Below are 24,303 nucleotides of genomic sequence, written 5' to 3'. Positions count from 1 at the left end.
GCCGCGTAAAAGAAGACCATTCCAATGGCAACGAAGGACGCGTTACGAGGCTGAGTGTGACAATTTTTTTTGTCTAACATCGTCACAGCCAATGAAACATGGGTTCATAACCTCGAACCACAAACAAAATGGACGTCCTTGGGTGGCACCACAACACTTCTCTTCTGAAGAAAGAGTTTAAAGCGCTCCATCAGCCAGTAAAACCGTGGCGACGATCTTCTGGGACCCTGAGGAGGTTATTATTTTTGATGTCCTCCCTCGTGGTGCAACGATCAACTCTGTAGTGTACTGTGCTACTCCCAAGAAAATGAAGAAACAACTTCATGTTCGTCACCACAAATTGCAAATGGACTGCTCCTTCTCTGTGATAGCGCAAGACCTCACATAAGTCTCGGCACCCGAGAGCAGCTCACAAAACTTCATTATTCTGTTCTTCACCGTCGACCATGCAGCCAGGATCTCGCACCTTCCGCCTTCCATCTGTTTGTTCCAAAGAAGGATGATTTCCACGGGGAGCTGAACGTGGGGATGTTATTGATGCAACCATACATTGGCTCCAACGTCGACCAGAAGAGTGGTGGCGTGCGGGCATGTAGGCTCTCCCAGGAAGGAGGTGTAAGGCCATCGTTTTGTAGCCAAAAGAGGGGCTGAATTGAATGGTGTGTTGGAATCCTGAATAAAAACAACCCATACTGAGAAAAAAAGTGTTGCATTATTTATTGAAAGCCCCTCGAACAAACGATGATGAGTACTATTTACATATTTCTGAAACGCAAGTCCTTCTCCTAAATTATGTGCTGAACAATTATATAATTTTGTTTGTGTCTTTAGAGGTAAATATGATACTGTCTCCAAAATGTGCAGACATTAGAGTTAGAAGCAAAAACTTAACAAATCAAAAGTTCATGTCTGAAGCGAAAACATTGCTGCTCGAACAGCAAAAATGTAGCAAGGGATGATTTTTTTCATTATTTTGTGAGTGTGTTTTGGAAGAGGGAGAGAGAGCTGCTCAAGCAAGGAAAATTTCTAAAGGATTTGATATTATGTGTAACTTATATGGAAATCGCCAACTGCGCTCCCTGTCAAAGAATGGATGAGTATAGTTTAGGTAATTTGCCCAAGGTGAGCTACAATACTTCGAGATGTTTACACAGATTTTCACTATAATATTTGGCTTATTGTATTAAACGTTTATCGCAAGTTTATGCGTGTTAAAGAGGAAATTATGAGAACATTTTAAATTTTTATGTTTGTTCAATAGCGAATCAAAGACTGAATACCAAGTTTTTTGTTTCCGCTGGAAATCTTGAGATAGGGGATTTTGTAATCGTTTTAGCCGTTTAGTACGTTACTTGACGTCTTTCTCGATAGAGAACTGTAACGGACTTTTTTTTGGAAACGTCTCGAATCTTGAAGTTAAAAAATTACAGTGGATTTAAAATGAGAGTTGTAACCTAGGACTGGGAAATTTAGATCGTACGCAAATTCGGAGAAGGGAAACGAAGCGCATCAAAAAGACATTGAAAGGTCTCTGGTAGATTCCTTTCAAGCTATTTTCCTCGATTTATTGTTGTTTACATCTTATATTTGCACCTCTAAATTTACTGTGGTATTTCTAAATTTATCTGGGAGGAGACTGAGCAGTGGAATATGTTATATTGACATATAAACACGAGAAACTTGTCATACAACATTTTCAAATACATTTTTATATGTAAATCCTATCATACAGAGTTTCCTATGAAACCCACATCCGCCTCCTTTACGTAGTATACAAGATGTCTTAAGATATTGTCATCTCCTTCCCTTCTGGTGTTAAAGGATGAATGAGTGTGAGTATTTGTAGTTGTATGCTCGGTGGCAGAAGAGATGTTCTGTCTGCTAGAGAACAGTAGGACCCACGTCTGAGTTGGTAGATACGATATCTAAGGCAAAGAGGTTTGTCTCCTTGGTGTGGTTCTGTCCGTCCCTTGTCAGGTTGGTGAAGGAAGCTACCTCTCTGGTCACTTCCTATTGTGTGTGAGGGACACACACGGACGGGCCCACGCTAGTCAGTCTGCCGGCAGTTTCTCAAGTGGTACCATCTCCAGGTAAGCGCGTGTTTGGTGAGTCCGAAGGACAATGAAATTCTTAAGTTTTCAGCCTAACAGAAATATTAATTACTTTTCTTACAGATTTATATCGATAATGTTTTTTATATTACTTTAAATCGGGATGCAGTGCGATTTCAGTGTTGGTTTCGCAGTATATTAAAGTAGGTGCTTCGTTTCCAATCCAATAAAGGAAAGTGGAAGCATGTTAAGTCATAAGGCGTAGTTCTGATTGAAATTGACGTTAATCTTATAATTTCTTTCCGAGACATTACTTATTCCGTTACGCTGCTCCTCTAAGTCCTTTGCCATCTGTGAAACAGTTACAATGACGTCGACAAACCTCAAAATATTTTTTTTCTACTTCCTGATACTTAATTCCCTTTCCTTAATTATCGTAGATCTCCTATTGCTGCTTTAGCGTACGACATACTGATCTACAGTTTTCCTTTTATGTCCTAGTTTCTTTACAAGTCGTATATAACTATTCGATCCCAGGATTATGTCCCTGTTGCCTTAAAAGTTTAAAAGAATTTTGACTTTTCAAGACTTCCAGATACTTTCTCTAAAGTTATATGTGCTATGAATGTAGGTAAGCATTTCTTCAACCTGCTGTCTAAGGTAAGATGTAGGGCCAGTATTGTTCAGCGACCCAAACTGATTATCCATGAGGTTGCCGTCTAACAGTTATTTCCATTCTTCTGTACGGAATGACTTATTAAACTGATAGTGTCGCACTATTCACACCTGTTGGCTCTCGGCATCTGCCTTAATTGGAACTGTAAGTATTACATTGTTCTTTAAGTCGGATGATATTTCCGTCGGGTCAAATATCCTTCAATTCAGGTGGAGTAGCTTGAGAATCCTAAGACACCAATAGTTCTGAGGGGCTGTCGTCTACTCTAGATGGGTTTCTTCCACACAGATCTTTCAGTGCGCTGAAAAATTCTTTTATCAGTACCGTGTCTCTCGTTTCATCTTCTCTAACTTCACTTCTTCCCTTTTTTTATTTTCTTTTTTATTAACACGTCAAGTTCCTTAGGACCAAATTGAGGAGCAAATCTCCAGGTTTAGTACATGAAATTACAACATTAAAGTAGTAACAGACAAAAATAAAAAGTTTGGGTTTACGTAAACGCAATCAACAACACGACAAGAATCAGCGTAATCTTTCAAGAAACTCCTCGACAGGGTAGAAGGAGTGACACATGAGGACACTCCAGTGGTAGAATTCAAAAATTCTTAGCAGTAATCCACGCGCTTCAGCATTATCATCAAGTCTGTTTCCCTTATATACTGAGGTGATGAAAGTCATGGAATGCCCCCTAATGTGGTCTCGGACCTCTTTTTGCGTGGCGTAAGGCAGAAACTTAAAAGTATCATGGATTCAACAACTCGCTGGAAGTCCCATAAATGTTCGATAGGATTCATGTGGTGCGACCTGGGTGGTCAAATACACTCCTGGAAATGGAAAAAAGAACACATTGACACCGGTGTGTCAGACCCACCATACTTGCTCCGGACACTGCGAGAGGGCTGTACAAGCAATGATCACACACATGGCACAGCGGACACACCAGGAACCGCGGTGTTGGCCGCCGTCGAATGGCGCTAGCTGCGCAGCATTTGTGCACCGCCGCCGTCAGTGTCAGCCAGTTTGCCGTGGCATACGGAGCTCCATCGCAGTCTTTAACACTGGTAGCATGCCGCGACAGCGTGGACGTGAACCGTATGTGCAGTTGACGGACTTTGAGCGAGGGCGTATAGTGGGCATGCGGGAGGCCGGGTGGACGTACCGCCGAATTGCTCAACACGTGGGGCGTGAGGTCTCCACAGTACATCGATGTTGTCGCCAGTGGTCGGCGGAAGGTGCACGTGCCCGTCGACCTGGGACCGGACCGCAGCGACGCACGGATGCACGCCAAGACTGTAGGATCCTACGCAGTGCCGTAGGGGACCGCACCGCCACTTCCCAGCAAATTAGGGACACTGTTGCTCCTGGGGTATCGGCGAGGACCATTCGCAACCGTCTCCATGAAGCTGGGCTACGGTCCCGCACACCGTTAGGCCGTCTTCCGCTCACGCCCCAACATCGTGCAGCCCGCCTCCAGTGGTGTCGCACAGGCGTGAATGGAGGGACGAATGGAGACGTGTCGTCTTCAGCGATGAGAGTCGCTTCTGCCTTGGTGCCAATGATTGTCGTATGCGTGTTTGGTGCCGTGCAGGTGAGCGCCACAATCAGGACTGCATACGACCGAGGCACACAGGGCCAACACCCGGCATCATGGTGTGGGGAGCGATCTCCTACACTGGCCGTACACCACTGGTGATCGTCGAGGGGACACTGAATAGTGCACGGTACAACCAAACCGTCATCGAACCCACCGTTCTACCATTCCTAGACCGGCAAGGGAACTTGATGTTCCAACAGGACAATGCACGTCCGCATGTATCCCGTGCCACCCAACGTGCTCTAGAAGGTGTAAGTCAACTACCCTGGCCAGCAAGATCTCCGGATCTGTCCCCCATTTAGCATGTTTGGGACTGGATGAAGCGTCGTCTCACGCGGTCTGCACGTCCAGCACGAACGCTGGTCCAACTGAGGCGCCAGGTGGAAATGGCATGGCAAGCCGTTCCACAGGACTACATCCAGCATCTCTACGATCGTCTCCATGGGAGAATAGCAGCCTGCATTGCTACGAAAGGTGGATAAACACTGTACTAATGCCGACATTGTGCATGCTCTGTTGCCTGTGTCTATGTGCCTGTGGTTCTGTCAGTGTGATCAAGTGATGTATCTGACCCCAGGAATGTGTCAATAAAGTTTCCCCTTCCTGGGACAATGAATTCACGGTGTTCTTATTTCAATTTCCAGGAGTGTAATTCGCTCGAATTGTCCATAATGTTCTTCAGACCGATTGTCATACATAAATATTCTATCGTTTTTGGGAACATGGAAGTCCATGAATGACTGCAAATGGTCTCAAAGTAGCCGTTGACCAAGGAGGCCAGTCCATACCCTGTGAACTATAACACCCCAACGACTTCCTTAAAGTCAATTAAGACAGAATATCATAATATGAAGTAGGGAAGAGTTATCCTGGCAAATACGACATCTTTGCCGATAAGCTAACACCAGGAAGATTTGATAACAAAAAAATTATACAACATTAAGAGTTTTTGTTATGAAAAGAGGAGGAAGAAACCTCTGACTTAATTAATGGACAAATATCCAAGTGATAATAGCAATTATTATCTTGAAATCTAAGTCCAAGGTGATGTTAGAGATAATTTTTATGCGGAGGAGAGTTGTAAGCGCAATTAAGAAATTCAATGCACCTACAATACTCTTTCACAGAATAAGTCGCTTGCTGGCTCTCGTCCTGTAAAGATGTGCGAGAACAATTCTTGTCTTTTTTATTGAGATTACGGAACGCGACGAGATTGTTTTGCGTTCAGAAGTGTTTCTTGCGTGACGTAATTCACGAACTGCGGAAACTGATTTTCTAAGCAGAGACAGGAACTGATAGACGCGTTTAACCGTGCATAACGGGTTAATTGAACTTTATTCACGAAACTAGTGAATATTGGACTTGACTTTCAAATAGTTAGAACTAAAAGAAGAGTGGATAGTATATCATAGGACTACACTCAATTATTCTCGAGTGGGACACAATTACACGACTTCACCAAGATAATACAATTACGCTGAAGAGTCAAGTTGTTGTAATTGTCAAGAAACTTAATTTTAATAGAACTGACTTTACTAACCAATTGCGCGTGCGTGTGGTGCGAATGTTATAAAGTATTTAGTGGCCAAGGAACAATAAACTGTTCGTTCCAAGTGCAATATCAAGCGTGGACTACATTATTAAGTGATTTAATCAGTGATAGTTAACCAACGATTGTTCATCAGGGACAATTTAATCTGAATATCAAAATACCTACTTCATAGATCGAAAAGAGAACTTTTGGACATTTCTTTAACATTACGGCGTAGGTTCACTCAGACGTGATCAAAGAGTATCTGTGGATCTCGCTTAATACAGGTTCAACAACTCCATAGCAACGAGCCAACAACGTACGAGAAGACTGATAATTACAATGTTTCTTCGCAATTGGTGGTGTGTACGATGCGGATGAGATAAGATTTAACAATTACTGCATATCCGGGCAATGAATCATTCAATCTTAAATCAGAAGCAGCATCCATCGACGAGTTCGCATTTCTGTCTCCCGCTCACCAACGGGGACCTACGTCATCGCGCATCGTGTCTCATCTCCACTGCGAGAGCTGTGGCAGTAGCAGCTCTACGGCGTCGACAATATCAGCACGCGTTTGGAGTGCGGGGAAGCCACAAAACACAGCCCACACCATTTTACAGCGACAACCAGATTGCTCAGTGCTTTGTCGACAACTTGGGTCCATGGCTTCGTAAGGCCTGCACGACACTCTAACCCTACCATCAGTTCTTACCAACTGAAATCGGGACTTATCCAACCAGGGCATGGTTTTCCAGTCATCTAGTGTCCATTCGATATGGTCACGAACTCAAGAGAGGCCCAGCAGGCGATGTCATCAGTTAGCAAATGCAAATTGGTTCAAATGGCTCTGAGTGCTATGGGACTTAACATCTGAGGTCATCAGTCCCCTAGAACTTAGTACTACTGAAACCTAAGTAACCTAAGGACATCACACACATCCATGCCCCAGGCGGGATTCGAACCTGCGACCGTAGTGGTCGCGCGGTTCCAGACTGAAGCGCCTGGAACCGCTCGGCCACATCGGCCGGCTGGCAAAGGCACTCGCGTGGGTCCTCTGCTGCCATAATCCATCAAAGCCAAATTTCCCCCGACTGCCTTAACAATACGTTCGCCGTACGTCCCACAGTGATTTCTGCGGCTATTTCACGCAGTGTTGCATGTCTGTCAGACTGACAGCTCTACATCACCGCCGCTGGTCTCGGTCGTTAAGTTAAGGCCGCCGGCCACTGCGTTGACCGGGGTCAGAGAGGTAGTCTTGAGACACACTTGACACCTCAGAATATTGGATTCCTTAACGATATCAGAAATGAAGCGTCCCGTGTGTTCAGTTCCATACCATTCCGTGTTCAAATTTTGTTAATTTCCGCCGTTCGGCCATAAACATGTCGGAAACCTCTTCACACGAACCACCTGAGAACAAATGACAGTGCGCTGAACTTTTACACCTAGTGTACGCGATAGTAATGCCATCTGTATATGTGCATATCGCTATCGCATGACATTTTTCTCCCCAGTATATAGGCCAGTGATACATTTCTTCAACTTCCAGCTTCCACTTCTTTTTCTTTAGTGCCAATTTTCCTCCTGAAATCTTTATATTCATTCAGCTGCTTGAAGACAGCATCTATTTTCCCATAGTCATACATGTTTTTACAGCCTCTTATTTGTCTTCTAGCAATTCCTGCTTAGCCATTTGCATTTTCTGCCAATCCTATGTTTTTACACGTTTGTTTTTTCTTTCACTTGCTTCATTCGCTACATTTTTAAACTTTTCCCCTTAAGTTACTGTTAAGGTGGTCATGCTCACTGAATTGACAAGAATAATAGTGGGATGCATCTCACTTACTTGGCAAAAATTCTTGAGGCTTATTAGCTTAGATTCATTGAGAACTCCAGACTTTCACGCATTTCCTTTTCTAATGACACAACAACAACAACAACAACAACAACAAAATTGGACTATACAACATATGTTTCGACTATACAGGGTGGTCCATTGATCGTGACTGGGCCAAATATCTCACGAAGTAAGCGTCAGACGAAAACACTACGAAGAACGGAACTTCTTAGCTTGAAAGGGGAAACCAGATAGCGCTTTGTTTGTCCCGCTAGATGGCGCTGCTATAGATCAAACGGATATCTACTGCGTTATTTTTAAAATAGGAATCTCAATTTTTTTTATTACATATTAGTGTAGTACGTAAAGAAATATGAATGTTTTAGTCTGACCACTGTTTTCGTTTTGTGGTACATGGCGCTGTAATAGTCACAAACATATGGCTCACAATTTTTACCAACAGTTGGTAACAGGTAGGTTTTATAAAATTAAAATACAGAACGTAGGTACGTTTGAACATTTTATTTCGGTTGTTCCAATGTGATACATGTACCTTTGTGAGCTCATCATTTCTGATAACGCATGCGGTTACAGCGTGATTACCTGTTAATACCACATTAATGCAATAAATGCTCAAAATGATGTCCGTAAACCTCAAAGCATTTGGCAATACGTGTAACGACATTCCTCTCAACAGTGAGTAGTTCGCCTTCCGTCATGTTCGCACATGCATTGACAATGCGCTGGCGCATGTTGTCAGGCGTTGTCGGTGGATCACGATTGCAAATATCCTTCTACTTTCCCCACAGAAAGAAATCCGGGGACATCTGATCTGGTAAACGTGCGGACCATGGTTTGGTGCTTCGACGACCAATCCACTTGTCATGAAATATGCTGTTCAATACCGCTTCAACCGCGCGCGAGCTATGTGCCGGACATCCATCATGCTGGAAGTACATCGCCATTCTGTCATGCAGTGAAACATCTTGTAGTAACTTCGGTAGAAGATTACGTAAGAAATAAGCATACATTGCACCATATAGATCGCCATCGATAAAATTGGGGCCAATTACCCTTCCTCCCATAATGCCGCACCATATATTAACTCGCCGAGGTCGCTGATGTTCCACTTTTCGCAGCCATAGTGGATTTTCCGTTGCTCAATAGTGCATATTATGCCGGTTTACGTTACCGCTGTTGGTGAAAGACGCTTCGTCGCTAAATAGAACGCGTGCAAAGAATCTGTCATCGTCCAGTAATTTCTCTTGTGCCCAGTGGCAGAACTGTACACGACGTTCAAAGTCGTCGATATGCAATTCCTGGTGCTTATAAATATGGGACGGGTGTAATCGATGTTGATGTAGCATTCTCAACATCGACGTTTTTTCAGATTCCCGATTCTAGCGCAATTTGTCAGCTACTGATGTGCAGATCAGCCGTGACAGTAGCTAAAACACATACTTGGTCATCATCATTTGTTGCAGGTCGTGGTTGAAGTTTTTAATGTCGCTGAACACTTCCTGTTTCCATAAATAACGTAACTATCCGGCGAACGGTCCGGACACTTGGATGATGTCGTCCAGGATACCGAGCAGCTTACATAGCACACGCCCGTCGGGCATTTTAATCTCAACAGCCATACATCAACAAGATATCGACCTTTTCTGCAATTGGTAAACGGTCCATTTTAACACGGGTAATGTATCACGAAGCAAATACCGTCCGCACTGGCGGAATGTTACGTGATACCACATACTTACCCGTTTGTGACTACTACAGCGCCATCTATCACAAAGCGAAAAAAGTGGTCCAACTGAAACATTCATATTTCTTTACGTACTACACGAATATGTAAAAAAAAAAAAATGGGGGTTCCTATTTTTAAAAAAGCAGTTGATATCCTTTTGACCTATGGCAGCGCCATCTAGCGGGCCAACCATAGCGCCATCTGGTTTCCCCCTTCAAGCTAGACGAGTTTTGTTCTTTGTAGTTTTTTTCGTTTGATGCTTATTTGGTGAGATATTTGGCCGGGTCACTATCAATGGACCCCGCTGTATATGCGTATCGGTATTCCATGACTTTTGTCTCCTCAGAATATAGACCAGCGATAAATTTCTTCCAACTTTCAGCTTCCCCTTCTTTTCTTAGTGGTAATTTTCCACCTGAAATCTTGATCTTCACACAGCTGCTCCTCCTTTTCAAAAGACACTTTAATTATCCTATAGACGGCATGTATTTTCCCCTTGTCATAAATGTTTTTACAGCCCCTTATTTGTCTTCTAACAATTCCTCCTTACCCATTTGTATTTTCTGCCAATCCTACGTCTTTACACTCCTCTTTTTTCTTTCACTTGCTTCGTCCCCTACATTTTTCCTTTTATCCTTAAGTTACTGTTAAGGTGGTCATACTCACTGAATTGTCAAGAACAACAGTGGGATGCATCTCGCTTTCTTGGCTAAAATTCTTACGGATTATTAGCTTAGATTCATTGATCAATCCAGACTTTCACGCATTTCCTTTTCTAATGACACAGTAACAAAAAGGATTTGACAATACAATACCGGTTTCGACTATATAGTATTCATACTATCAGCAAAAGGACATGCTAGCAGCGGTGACGTATTGTTCCCGTTGCGTTGCCAACATACGTGGTATTTTAGTGTGATGCTGACCGCTGCCTCTCCGACACAATTTATCACATTGTGCATGACTTTTGTGGTTCAATCGTAAGTAAGTTAAAGAGGGTAAACACTGACAATATGGCATTTAATCCAAAATGCACCATGACCTGCTGCAACATTATAACTGAATGGTTGATCGTTGCAGTAACCTTTAACATGTGGAGAGGCCTGCGTGCAGCATCCGTGGTGCGATATGCACATCTGTGGTGTTTGCCCCCCACGCCGACCAGCGCTCCACAGCGGCGCGTAGCGTCCAAGTTTGCGCCGCAGAGCAGTGGAGTTAATCACGAGCTGGCTTGCCGCATTCCTGCGCAAATTGCGCCGCTACTCGCCTCGAGTTAGCACGGCGCTGCCTTTGCCGGCCCGAGGCGCGTGGCGGAGGGTGATTTACACGCGGCGCTGCCTGCCGCTTTGTGTAGCCGCGCGCTGACTGATAGCCGGCGAGCGCTCCGACCGAGCGGCGGGCCGTTTGTAACTGTCCGGCCCGCAGGCGCCGAAGGAAGCGCGCGGATTGTTTGCGGCCGAGAAGAAGGTTCCGCCGGGGCTGCTCCGTCTAACGACAGTCCGCTTTCAGCAGCGGCGAGTCGAGGACGTCTGCTGCGTCCCACCAGTGCGGCCACTAGCGACTAATTTGTGTTTACTTCCTCCTCACCCACGGGTTGGTTTTGTTCGTGTGTCCAGTGCGCTTTGGCACATTTCTGAAGCGAAGATGTTCAAATGTGAATTCCGAAGGTGCCAAACTACTTAAACTATCTGGTGCTAAGAACAACACACACACCCATTTCCTTCGGTTAGAGGGGCCGGGAAATCCATGATATGGCGCCTCAAACCGCGCGGCCACTCACGCGGCTTCCTAAAGCAATGTCACGAGAAAGATCATTTTTCAAGCGGACTACGCACATCCACGTGCTTACGAACATTACGTTAGAGACCAACTCAGACCGGATCCACCGTTCAGGGTGGACATGCATTTTTCCATCATAGCCAGTATCATTTATGTGAAGATTACATCGGGGGCGTGTGCACTGACGTGGTCAATAAGAAGTCTGACGCCCCTAAGTGGAAACACTACGACGGTCATATCGGAGCTGTCATGGAGGACTAAGAACGAGCTGGTCTATGGACGCTGCAAGTGTTCGAGCTTCCACTTCAGGTGCCGGAAGACGTTGACAAAGGCAACTTGTCGACTTTATGGCAATGTGATCAGCCACATTGGCGGAAAAATGGGAAACCTTCTAAACGTACAAAGTCTATAGCGGAGTATGTCAGGTGAAAATTGACCCTCTGTCACTGTTGAACATTGCATGTCTGGCTAACATCATGTATGACAGTCTCAAACAAGTTCCAGCAGTGGACAAGAAGGCCATGTTAGTTGGGCATGATTTCAGTGTCATCTCATAAGCTCTCCAACAGAGGATGTTGTCGGTGTCACAGAGACCACTATTCTCCCCCTCTATTATGTCAAGCATCCCACACTATCCTCGGTGTGTTGCAGATGGAGTGATATGCCGAAGGAAACAGCAGCCACAGCAGGGTAGGACGCCAGAAGGCCGATGCCTTTGGCGATCCCAAAGACGTCTACTGTGACCACAGACCGCCATCTGCCTGTTGTTGTTGCTGCGGAAAACATGGAAACATGGATATGGACACCATAGTCGTACCAAAATCGGCCCTCCATACGAATAATGAGGAACCAACAGGACATCACAGCACACCAATACGGACATCCATCTTCGTAAACAACGATCACCTCAGCAGTACAAAAAAACGGCAGCAGGCTCCTTCTGAGAAAAACCTCCTTCATGAGTCTGGCCTGGAAGAGGACAATGGTGCTGATGGTGGTTTCCAGGATACACCGACTGATGGTACTGGACGACCAGTACCCACCTGGGTCTTGATACTGCTGGCTTGGATGACCAGGAAGGCGATCCTATAAGGCTGACCAATGACACAGGAGCCTGCAGCAAGGGAATGGCAAGTCACCCCTCGGCTGAACACGGTGACGTCCCTAGATTCATCCACCTTTCTGTAGCTCGCCAAGCAGGATACATTGGTTTTACGTCAAATGTACCCTAACGGCAGTGGTAAGTGGTGCAGAAGTATGGGCTACGGCCATAACCAACCACATGGAATATATCTGTGCTACTGCCCTCCGTCCCGTATAAACACCAAGCATCTCGCCTCGCATGTGTACAGGGATACAGTGGAGACCTCGTGGCATCAAGTTCTGAGCTGTCACGCTCACTCTGGCTCGGCACTAACTCTGTGGATGAAATGTGCCCGCGGTGGACACTGGCGCCCTACGGCGGGAATGCAGCAAAGTAGAGACGACGTGCTGTCGGCTTTTATGAAACCACAATGGAGGAAAGTTCCACTTGGCCACACTTACCAAACGGACAGATGCTTATCAATCATGCTAAAGCTAACATCGTCGCCCTGGTGGGCCTTCAGCTATACAGCTTCTCTATATGGTCACGAATCCATGACGGTGTACCTGAGGAACGACCTTCAATGCGCCACGTTAACTTGAGCACGAGAGTGGTTGTGGTTGTGTTTTGCTTTAGGGCGCTAAAAAGAACTGGGGTCATATGCGCTCAGGTCAAAACTATAGAACACGAACACAAAGAAGAGTTAAACGACTATACATCAGTCCCAATGGACAGAATAGGGGACAACTAAAAACAGGCACGTAGAAAAAGAGCTAAAAAATCACCATACAGAAGTAGAGGTCCAGAGCACGAAAGTGCTCGAGCATAGCTTGGTTACTGATGACAGTCAACTTATAGAGGGGCAACAGGACACTGCAGGGGCCAAACTCGCGCATTACTGGCTCCTCCGTGCGACTGTATGTGCAGATCCTGTGACCATAGCCACCATCTCCGGTTTACTCCAAGGTATAAGTCCACAAGACGTGGCAACGTATTTATCGTAGGACGTGACAGAATACGGAGTTCATGACGCTGTCTGTAAAGGGGCAGCTTGATAAGAGGGTACCTCGACGACTCATGAAAAACCCATAAACGATTATGTGGAAGGACTGGACCTTGCGGGAGGGAGAACTTCATTAACCATTTATTGCATACAGAGTTGTATTCATGCAAACAATTAATTCATATAACAATTATAATGAAAAATTTTGCGAAGTGTGTGGTTACCAGGTATCTAAAAGTGCACACGTTTTCCCTTGAGGCAATAATTCTGATACAAATACGATCAGTAAAAGCAACAAACTAGCATTAAATAACAATACTCTGAACAGCTTGTCGTTACACATCAAACGGCAGCAGCTGATTCACGTTAATACAGCTTTCATGGGATTATTGTATTATGATTAACAGTAGAATGATAGGGATCAATATTTACAGATCATATGGCGGGAGCCAAGTTTACACTAATACAAAATTCATTGAAATATAGTAATATGTTTACAATAAAATGCTTTAGATGTTAAGTATGGCACAATTTTGAAATACAGAAAACTCATGATCGCACAATTCTTTATTAAGCATAACGCTCAATAAAGAATTGTGCGATCAAGACTTGCCAATTCTGTGTTCCAATTCTTGCCAATTCTGAATGGTCCCATGCCTCTACTACGGAAGAAATTCTACAACAAGTAATGGATGTTACTTATCTCGAGTACTAGACCAAAGACAAACTAAGCGGTGACAACGCTGACTTACATACGAAAAATGAAACGACTGGCTAATGCATTCGTAAATGAATAAATACAATAAGCAACTTTAAATATGAAATTCTTCCCCGTGAAACGCCTAAAAGGGGCGGGCAGTAGTAGTAGTAGTAGTAGTAGTTGTTGTTGTTGTTGTTGTTGTTGTGGCCTTCAGTCCAGAGACTGGTTTAATGCAGCACTCCATGCTACTCTATCCTGTGCAGGCTTCTTCATCTCCAAGTTTTACCTACTGCAACTGACATCCTTCTGAATCTGCTTAGTGTATTCATCTCTTGGTCTCCCTCTACGATTTTTACCCTCCACGCTGCCCTCCAATTCTAAATTCGTTATCCCTTGATGGCTCAGAGCATGTCTCATCAACCGATCGCTTCTTCTAGCCAAATCGGGCAAAAATTTCTCTTCTCCTCAATTCTATTCAGTACCTCCACATTAGTTACGTGATCTACCCATCAAATCTTCAGCATTCTTCTGTAGTACCAAATTCCGGAAGCTGCTATTCTCTTCTTGTCTAAACTATTTATCGTCAATGTTTCAGTTCCATACAGGGCTACACTTCAAACAAATATTTTCAGAAAAAGACTTCCTGACACTTAAATCTCAGCTCGATGTTAACAAATTTCTCTTCTTCATGAACGCTTTCCATGCCATTCCCAGACTAAATTTTATATCCACTCTGCTTCGATCATCATCAGTTTTCTTGCTCCCCAAATAGCAAAACTCATCTACTACTTTAAGTGTCTTACTTCCTAATCTAATTCCCACAGCATCACCTAATTTAATTCGACTACATTCCATTATCCACGTTTTGTTTTTGTTGATGTTCATTTAACATCCTCCTTTCAAGACACTGTATATTCCGTTCAACTGCCCTCCCAGGTCCTTTGCTGCCCCTGGCAAACTTACAAAGTCATCGGCAAATCTCAAAGTTTTTATTTCTCATCCATGGATTTTAACACCTACTCCGAATTTTTCTTTTGTTTCCTTTACTGGTTGCTCAATATACAGACTGAATAACTTGGGGATAGCCTACAACCATGTCTCACTCCCTTCCCAACCACTGCTTCTCTTTCTTGCTCCTCGACTAGTATAACTGCCATCTGGTTTCTGTAAAAATTGTAGATAGCTTTTCTCTCCCTGTATTTCAACCCTGCCACCTTCAGAATTTGGAAGAGAGTATTCCACTCAACATTGCGAAAAGCTTTCTCTAAGTCTACAAATGCTACCAACGTAGGTTTGCCTTTCCTTAATCTATCTTCTCAGATAAGTCGTAAGGTCAGTATTGCCTCACGTGTTCCAATATTTATACGGAATCCAAACTGATCTTCCCCGAGGTCGTCTTCTACCAGTTTTTCCATTCGTCTGTAAAGAGCATTTGTTAGTATTTTGCAGAGTGACTTATTAAACTCATAGTTCGGAAATTTTCACCCCTGTCAACATCTGCTTCCTTTTGGATTGGAATTATTATATTGTTCTTGAAATCTGAAGGTATTTCGCCTGTCTCATACATCTTTCTCACCAGATGGAAGAGTTTTGTCATGGCTCGCTCTCCCAGTGCTATGAGTAGCTCTAATTCAATGTTGTCTACTCCTGGGGGCTTGTCTCGACTTAGGTCTTTCAGTGCTGTCAGACTCTTCACGCAGTATCATATCTCCCATTTCATCTTCGTCTACGTCCATGTCCATAATATTTCCCTCAAGTATATAGCCCTCGTATAAACCCTCTATCTTTTCCTTCCACCTTTCTGCTTTCCCTTCTTTGTTTAGAACTGGTATTCCATCTGAGCTCTTTATATTCATACAGGTTGTTATCTTTTCTCCAAATGTCTCTCTAATTTTACTGTAGGCAGTATCTATCTTACCCCTAGTGATATGTATGTCTCTACATCGTTACATTTCTTCTCTAGCTCATCCCTGCTTAACCATTTTGCACTTCCTGTCGATCTCATTTTTGAGACGTTTGTACTCCTTTTTGCCTGCTTCATTTACGACATTTTATATTTTCCTTTCATCAATTAAGTTCAATATCTCTTCTTGCCCAAAGATTTCTACTAGCCCCTGTCTGTTGACGTACTTGATCCTTTGCTGCCTTTACTATTTCATCTCTCAAAGCTACCCATTCTTCTTCTACTGTATTTCTTTCCCCCGTTCTTGGCAGTCTTTCCCTAATCCTCTCTCTCTGAAACTCTCTACAACCTCTAGTTCTTTCAGTTTACCCAGGTCCCATCTCCTTGAATTCCCAGTTTTTTGCAGTTTCTTCAGTTTTAATCTACAGCTCATGGTCAGAGTCCACATCAGCCCCGGGAAATGACTTACTATATAAAACCTGGTTCCTAAATCTCTGTCTTACCATTATGTATTCTATCTGATACCTTCCAGTGTTTCCAGGCCTCTTCCACATACATATACTTATTTCATGATTCTTAAACCAAGTATTAGCTATGATTAAGTTATGCTCTGTGCAAAATTTCTACCAGGCGGCTTCCTCTTTCATTCCTTACCCCCATTCCATATTCACCCACTACCTTTCCTTCTCTTACTTTTCCTACTATCGAATTTCAGGGCCCATGCCTATTAAATTTTCGTCTCCCTTCAGTATCTGAATAAATTCATTTACCTCATCCCAATTTTTTTGATCTCTTCGTCATCTGCGGAGCTAGTTGGCATATAAACTTGTACTACTGTGGTAGGAGTGGGCTTCGTGTCTATCTTGGCGACAGTAATGCGTTGACTATGCTGTTCGTGGCAGCTTACCCGCGTTCGTATTTTTTTTATTCATTATTACACCTACTCCTGCATTACCCCCATTTGATTTTGTATTTATAACCCTGTATTTCTTCTGATCATATGATCAGAAGTCTTGTTTCTCCTGCCGCCGAACTTCACTAATTACCACTATATCTAACTTTAAACTATCCATTTCCATTTTTTTAATTTTCTAACCTACCTGCCCCGTTAAGGGATCTGACATTCCACGCCCCGATCCGTAGAATGCCAGTTTTGTTTCTCCTGATCACAACAGCTTCCTGAGTAGTCCCCGCCCAGAGATCTCAATGGGGAACTATTTTACCTCCGGAATATTTTACCCACGAGGAAGCGATCGTCATTAAACCACACAGTAAAGCTGCATGCCCTCTGGAAAAATGCGGGCTGCGGTTTGCCCTTGCTTTAAGCCGTTCGCAATACCAGCACAGCAAGGTAGTTTTAGTTAATGTTACAAGGCCAGATCAGTCAATCATCCAAAGTGTTTCCCCTGGAACTACTGTAAAGGTTGCTGCCTTACTTCAGGAACCACACTTTTGTCTGGCTTCTCAACAGATACCCCTCCGTTGTGGTTGCACCTACCTATCTGTATCGCTGTATCTGTATCGCTGTATCTGTATCGCTGAGGCACGCAATCCTCCCCACCAACGGCAAGGTCCATGGTTCATGGACGTTATTACATGGTTACATATATAATAAGATATAATATCATAATAATGTAATATGTCATAATAATCTTTAATATATAATTACATATAGTAAATAATTACATATATTTTATAATTACATATAAAGAAATTTTTGTGTCTGCCTGGAGTGGCTAACATAAGTTGGAATTGGTAGCAGGACGTGACAGGGGTGTGACGCAAGATCTGATGGCCGACAAAAAATTAGTCTCAAACTAAGGCGCCAGCGATCAGAGAGATTACTTATCTTTATTCTCCACACTGAAGCAGCGCCGTCTATTGCTCTCATAGCAAGTAGCTACGTAATTAAGGTCACAATACAATTCACAAATCCACAGTACAATCCAAATCGTCATTAAGTTCAAAGCCCAAGGTTGTCATATAAGATATATTGATAACACTTCGATATTAGCACAGCTAACCAGCAAGAGCGAGTGGCCGTGGCGTCAGGTCTGTGATCCCATTATATCTCGTGGCCATAGAGGGAGCTGCAGGCAAGATCTATTGAATGGCGCGACGTCTTCAGTCGGAGATAACGCCATGAACCTCCGGCGGCCGCAGCGTGAAGCTGAGGCCGACCACTGCGCATGTGCGGCCGGGCTGAGCGACGGCAGGCCGTGCGTCATTGGGTTAGGTCCGCGGACGTAGCAGAAATTTTAAATTTGTTAACCATGAACAATTACACGACAATAATCTTATAAATATGTCTGAGCTTCAGCCGTCAACGAGGTGCAGGCAGGAACGTCGTACACAGCAGGTAGCGTGGACAGCGGGCAGTTGTCCCGCTCGACCATCAATTGTCAGTCCGACCAGTAGTTGGGTTGGGTTGTTTGGGGGAAGAGACCAAACAGCGAGGTCATCGGTCTCATCGGATTAGGGAAGGATGGGGAAGGAAGTCGGCCGTGCCCTTTCAAAGGAACCATCCCGGCATTTGCCTGGAGTGATTTAGGGAAATCACGGAAAACCTAAATCAGGATGTCCGGACGCGGGATTGAACCGCCGTCCTCCCGACCGTTAGTGCAACGTATGCAAGTCTCAGGCCGACTTCGTCTCTCATATACTCCCTCACACAGTATTAACTTCAGAACAGGCAACTGTTAACAGGATGTACCTGGAGCAGAAACGGAACATTAGACTGTACTAAATAAGAAAGACGCGCAACGGCCCGAAGGCGTAGGCCAGACCCATAATCCAGGCTCAGAGATGCAACAGATCGTAAGAAATTATGTTCCAATAAATCTCGCGTCCCGTTAAGCAAAGACACACTACTTCTTGAACTCCTACCCTTATGAACCCAAGGCAGTTCATACAATATTAGGTAAAACAACATCAAATTAGCATCAGAATACGTTAAACAAATTGTCACCGTCTCCCAGCAGTAACCGAATCACACTCAAACCCTAGGTACTTAACGCAAGCAATTCAAACCACGCTATCGTAAGATTACCTCGAGGAAAGGCATAAAGTAATAAATTAGCCTTACAATAATTGATGGACCCAAACATTCAAATCTTTGCAAAAAGGTCTGGCTGAGTGATCATATATTGGTGCATCGGTCTGTTCAATAATGCACAGTGCTTTCAGAAACACTAAGATTAAAAAATAATTCACAGTAAGGCCAAGATAGCCCGCCCGGTTGGCCGCGTGGTCCAACGCAGGCGGGAAGGAGCGCCTAGTCACCGGCACGAATCCGCCCGGCGGACTTGTGTCGAGGTCCGGTGAACCGGCCAGTCTGTGGATGGTTTTTAGGCGAATTTCCCCTAGGGGTCCACCGGCGGCCGAACCGCACAATAATCCTGGGTTCGGTGTGGGGCAGCGGAGGGGTGAAGTGGACTGCGGTAGTCGTCGTGGGGTTGTGGACCACTGCGGCTGCGGCGGGGACGGAGCCTCTCCGTCGTTTCTAGGTCCCAGGTTAAAATACAGTACAAGCCCAAGATAAACCTGAATATTGACGCAGTCAGACGCCAGATGAATTACTACATACAAAAAGGTACAACAAGTTTCGTAACGGCGAACCACAAGATATATTGTACGCAGAGTTTCGTGATTGAGAATCAACTAGTTGTCTGTGTCAGGTTTATCACACATGCAACACAGGGCAGAAAATGTGTTTCCAACGAATGACGTAAATACAATGGTATCAACTTATTACGTCAGTTGAACCCATGGTAGGTCACGAGCCAGGACCACCAACAACAAGTAATTGGTTATCGACCACCAAACTTCTGCGCTAAGCAGTTCGTCCCAAAACGCGCCCAATACAGCCGACGCCGACCCGAAAGGACGATTTAATAGCGACAGTATCCGCCGCCCAGCTTGCCTCTCGTGTCCACTCCCAACCGCGCGCTGTTGCTAACTGTCCCTCACTCCGAACGTTCGCTCGGTCGATCACATACTCCCGTGCGCGCCATCTCGCGACCGCATCACGAGTGCCGAAGGGCTACAGGCTGTGGAGGAGAATCTATAGGACGAAAGCCGGCGTGGCTCACGGATAACCAATCGTCAAGAAACAACGGGCTCCCGTTGGAGTTTTACAGAACCTTCCAATGGCTGTTAATACCATGTTCGACTGAGAATTGTAGAGCCTTGCTGTCCTCCAACACGTACCTGCATGAGGCTTTTATTGAATGTTTGGTAGTGTCAATACACAAACCCAAATTTGGGAACTGAACACGAGGCTACTGCGTTTTGACGATGTTTAACAGTGACTTCAAAGTTATCACACGGTTGCTGGCAGTCCGCATACGACGTTCAGTCTGCCACGTCACCTCTACGGCTCGTATTTCCCTAGGAGGTCCACACAGTATCTGGTCTGCTCTGTGCCAATATAGTGACTTAATCGCCCAGCTTGGATTCAGCACCTGCGATGTTTGCTGGTCTCCCCGGATTTTAGTCAGGAATTCGATCATGTCGAGGTACTCGTCAGTGGCTGCCTGGCTGGTATTCTCCACATAAATTTTTCGATTTCTAGTGTTGTCCATTACCTCTGATGCTTGCCCTGATGATATGTTCATTTGCCAAGAAGCCGAAGACAAGGTGGAGGCCACGTCCGGGAAAACAACATATAGCGTTGCATGAGGTAGTAAAGCCAACATCGACAACTTGCTCTCGCTGCTTATAGGATCCTATAAGTGCTTACCAACACACGACAATGCTTAGGACTGAATTTCGAAGCCGACATCCAGCACACCGTAACATTGAACTATTGACGCCTATTGTATCAAACATCGGCCAACGCAGTGGATAAACACTTACGGTCCCTCAGTATTATACAGCGAGCACATTATGTCATTGCGTACTTAACGACGTGGCTTCCTCACGCCGCAGAGATTCTACCAATCATGCACCCAATGGCTTGTAGCTTTATGGCTGTTTACGGCCCCTTTGTCAGCAAAGAAAAAACACCATTCATTCATATAACATTACCTTCAGTGCAGAAGCACAATTTCATCTGACCTCCTTAGGGAATCAAAGTACCGAGAGTGGATGGGGACTGCGGATAGCTGGCGGTAGATGATAGTGTGGACCGGTCGGAAGGTGTGCTAAGATAGTGTGCGCAAAACCAATGAAAACTGTGTTCGAGGGGTGCAGTGTTTAACGCAGCTGCTTAGATGGGAGGAGACCCTGGGTTCGATTCCCGGTCCGGCACAGATTTCCACTGGTCGCCGCAGATTCTAAAATGTTCAAATGTGTGTGAATTACTAAGGTCATCGGTCCCTAGACTTACAGCCGGCCGGTGTGACCAAGCGGTTCTAGGCGCTTCAGTCTGGAACCGCGCGACCGCTACTGTCGCAGGTTCGAATCCTGCCTCGGGCATGGATCTGTGTGATCTCCTTAGGTTAGTTAGGTTTCAGTAGTTCTAAGTTCTAGGGGACTGATGACCTCATATATTAAGTCCCATAGTGCTCAGAGCCATTTTATGAACCCCAGACTTACACACTAATTAAACTAACTTATGCTAACAACACACACACACACACACACACACAAACACACACACACACACACACACACACACACACACACACACCAATGCCCGAATGTAGTTTGGTAGTGTCAATACACAGACCTAAATTTGGGAACTGAACGGGAGGCTACTGCGTTTTGACGATGTTTAACAGTGACTTGAAAGTTATCACACGGTTGCTGGCAGTTCGCATACGATGTTCAGTCTGCCACATCACCTGTACGTCTCATATTTCCCTGCGCGGCGCCGCAGATTCCCGATGTAGCTGACATCAACAGCCCTTTCCATTTCCTTCCCCCTCCCCCCCCCAACCAAAGATTACTTACGCCAAGTGACCCCGACCCCTCTTTCGAATTCAAATATCCAAATAATCGGTAGAAAGTGGTGAGGACAATGGTTCAGCATTCATTTCCAGACTCTGACGCAGAAGAGAAGCCGCGTGGTACGTAGCTGTCAACAGGTAGTATGTGACGCACAAACGCCTTTATAAGATCCACCTCGCGGACTCACCCACATTCCTGACATGCCTTGATGTTGGTACCTACGTAACACCGCCTCCGCTGAGGGGAAGCGGGGCAGGTGTGGTACCTTGCGCAGCAGATTATAGCGTATATCCTACGTGCAACGCCGTACCGTATGAGCACATGCATGATTCTTCTACCGGCTTTAACAGTCGGTCCCAGGGCTAGGAAGAATGCAGTCTTGTGGATCCACGACCAGATCGTGAAATATATTTGCCTTAACGACCGGTTCAAATGGTTCAAATAGCTCTGAGCAATATGGGACTTAACTTCCAAGGTCATCAGTCCCATAGAACTTAGAACTACTTAAACCTAACTAACCTAAGGACATCACACACATCCATGCCCGAGGCAAGATTCGAACCTGCGATCGTAGCGGTCGCGCGGTTCCAGACTGTAGCGCCTAGAACCGCTCGGCAACTCCGGCCGACGTAACGACCGGAAACATTTTCTCAGTTTGTGGGGTTACCTGCGTAGGTGCCACCACGCCATAGTTCGCCAGCCACACATGGTTAACTTTTTAAAAAAATCTGACTTGTACCTTTGAGGCCGTCCCAAGGAGCTCGTGCATGGTGTTGCAACTGGGAATATAATACAGCTACAGCAGTGCACTGAAAATAGCTGTGCAACTTTGGAGAATGACATGAACGGAGTCTGCAATATTCCGAGAGTGATAAGAAATCGATCACGTCACTGTCTTCTTCTACATGCACGTCATTTTGAACGAGTCCTCAGGTAAACGTGCAGTACGTAGCTGAGGTGAATTTCCGGTCCCTTCCTGTCATTGCTTTCTGAAAAGAATTAATTTTCTGTCGTCTGTGTTGCACTTGTGATCCCTATTCTACTGCAAAACTATGAAATAAAGCACTGTCAGACAAAACTGTATTTAACATTTTGCTTTTATTTTGACGCATACATTACACCCACGAAGTGTGTACGATTACTTTTGGATCACAACGTATAAGTTTAAAAAAAAAAGTGCAGACAGACAGACACAATTTTCGACGAGTATGTCTCTTAGATATTATGTTTTATCAGTTCCCAAACAATCTTACTCTTTTCGTTTGTTGTAGTGAAAGACAGTTATTACGAATAATAAACACTTTCATCTCGATTTCATTCTCTGTATCTCTGTCTGTGGTAACATTATAGATAATTACGAAATAATTCGGCAGTATATGAATGTAATAATCGCCGAAGAACGATGCCAGCTGTTGGTGTCACACTTTTTTAAAGCCGTACGTTGTTACAAAACGCACTACAAAAGCAGTAAAATTCGTGTTACGTTTAATGTGACGTGAGCAGTAATAATCAGTTCGTACCCGGTTTATTACCGGAAATATCAACTGATAATGGGAATATATATACATACGAAGATGGTATCTGTTCTTTCGGACATGTCCGAAAGAACAGATACCATCTTAGTAAATGTATAGTTAAGGCTCACCAGCCATTTGACCATCTTCTTCTTCTGTGCGGATGCACAAACAGTGCGCGAACTCTTACGGGAACCGGCAAGGCACCGCCCGCAGCTCGTGGTCGTGCGGTAGCGTTCTCGCTTCCCGCGCCTGGGTTCCCGGGTTCGATTCCCGGCGGGGTCAGGGATGCCTGGGTGTTGTGTGATGTCCTTAGGTTAGTTAGGTTTAAGTAGTTCTACGTTCTAGGGGACTGATGAGCATAGATGTTAAGTCCCCTAGTGCTCAGAGTCATTTGAACCAATTTTTGGCAAGGCACCGCGAGTAATGAGTATAATGGGCGGGGGCACTACGAATGTAGTGCGGGACAATACGTTGAGAATGTGAGTCTCGCGGGAGGCGTGCCAGAGATAAATCCCTGCAGTCGCACTATCCTCTATGTCCTCCGTAGCTCAGATGGATATAGCATCTGTGATGTAAGCAGCAGATCCCGGGTTCGAGTCCCGGTCGGGGCACAATTTTCATCTGTCCCCGTTGCCGTATGTCAACGCCTGTAAGCAGCTAAGGGTTGTCATTACATAGTAATTTCATGATAATGAAAAACGGTTGCTGTTTTCATCCAGATGTTTGTGCAATATGTAATGTCAATTAGAGCGGTATTTATGAATATTGTTTAATAAAGACAGGTTTTTCAATGTCTAGATACAGACCGCCACAAATTCCTCTCTTGTGCCAACCTCTGCATCTCAGAATAGGCAACTCAGTCCTACATGTTACGGCAAGAAAAAAAGAATAAAAGTGAGATAGTGTTAATACTTTCATCCTTCTTTACCTCCTCTGCATTACTGCAGATGATGTGTCACTGAGCACATTTGTACTGTGCATGCAGT

The sequence above is a fragment of the Schistocerca cancellata genome, chromosome 7 (assembly GCF_023864275.1).
Source record: "Schistocerca cancellata isolate TAMUIC-IGC-003103 chromosome 7, iqSchCanc2.1, whole genome shotgun sequence".
Lineage (NCBI taxonomy): Eukaryota > Metazoa > Arthropoda > Insecta > Orthoptera > Acrididae > Schistocerca > Schistocerca cancellata.
Note: the sequence above shows the minus strand (reverse complement) of the source record.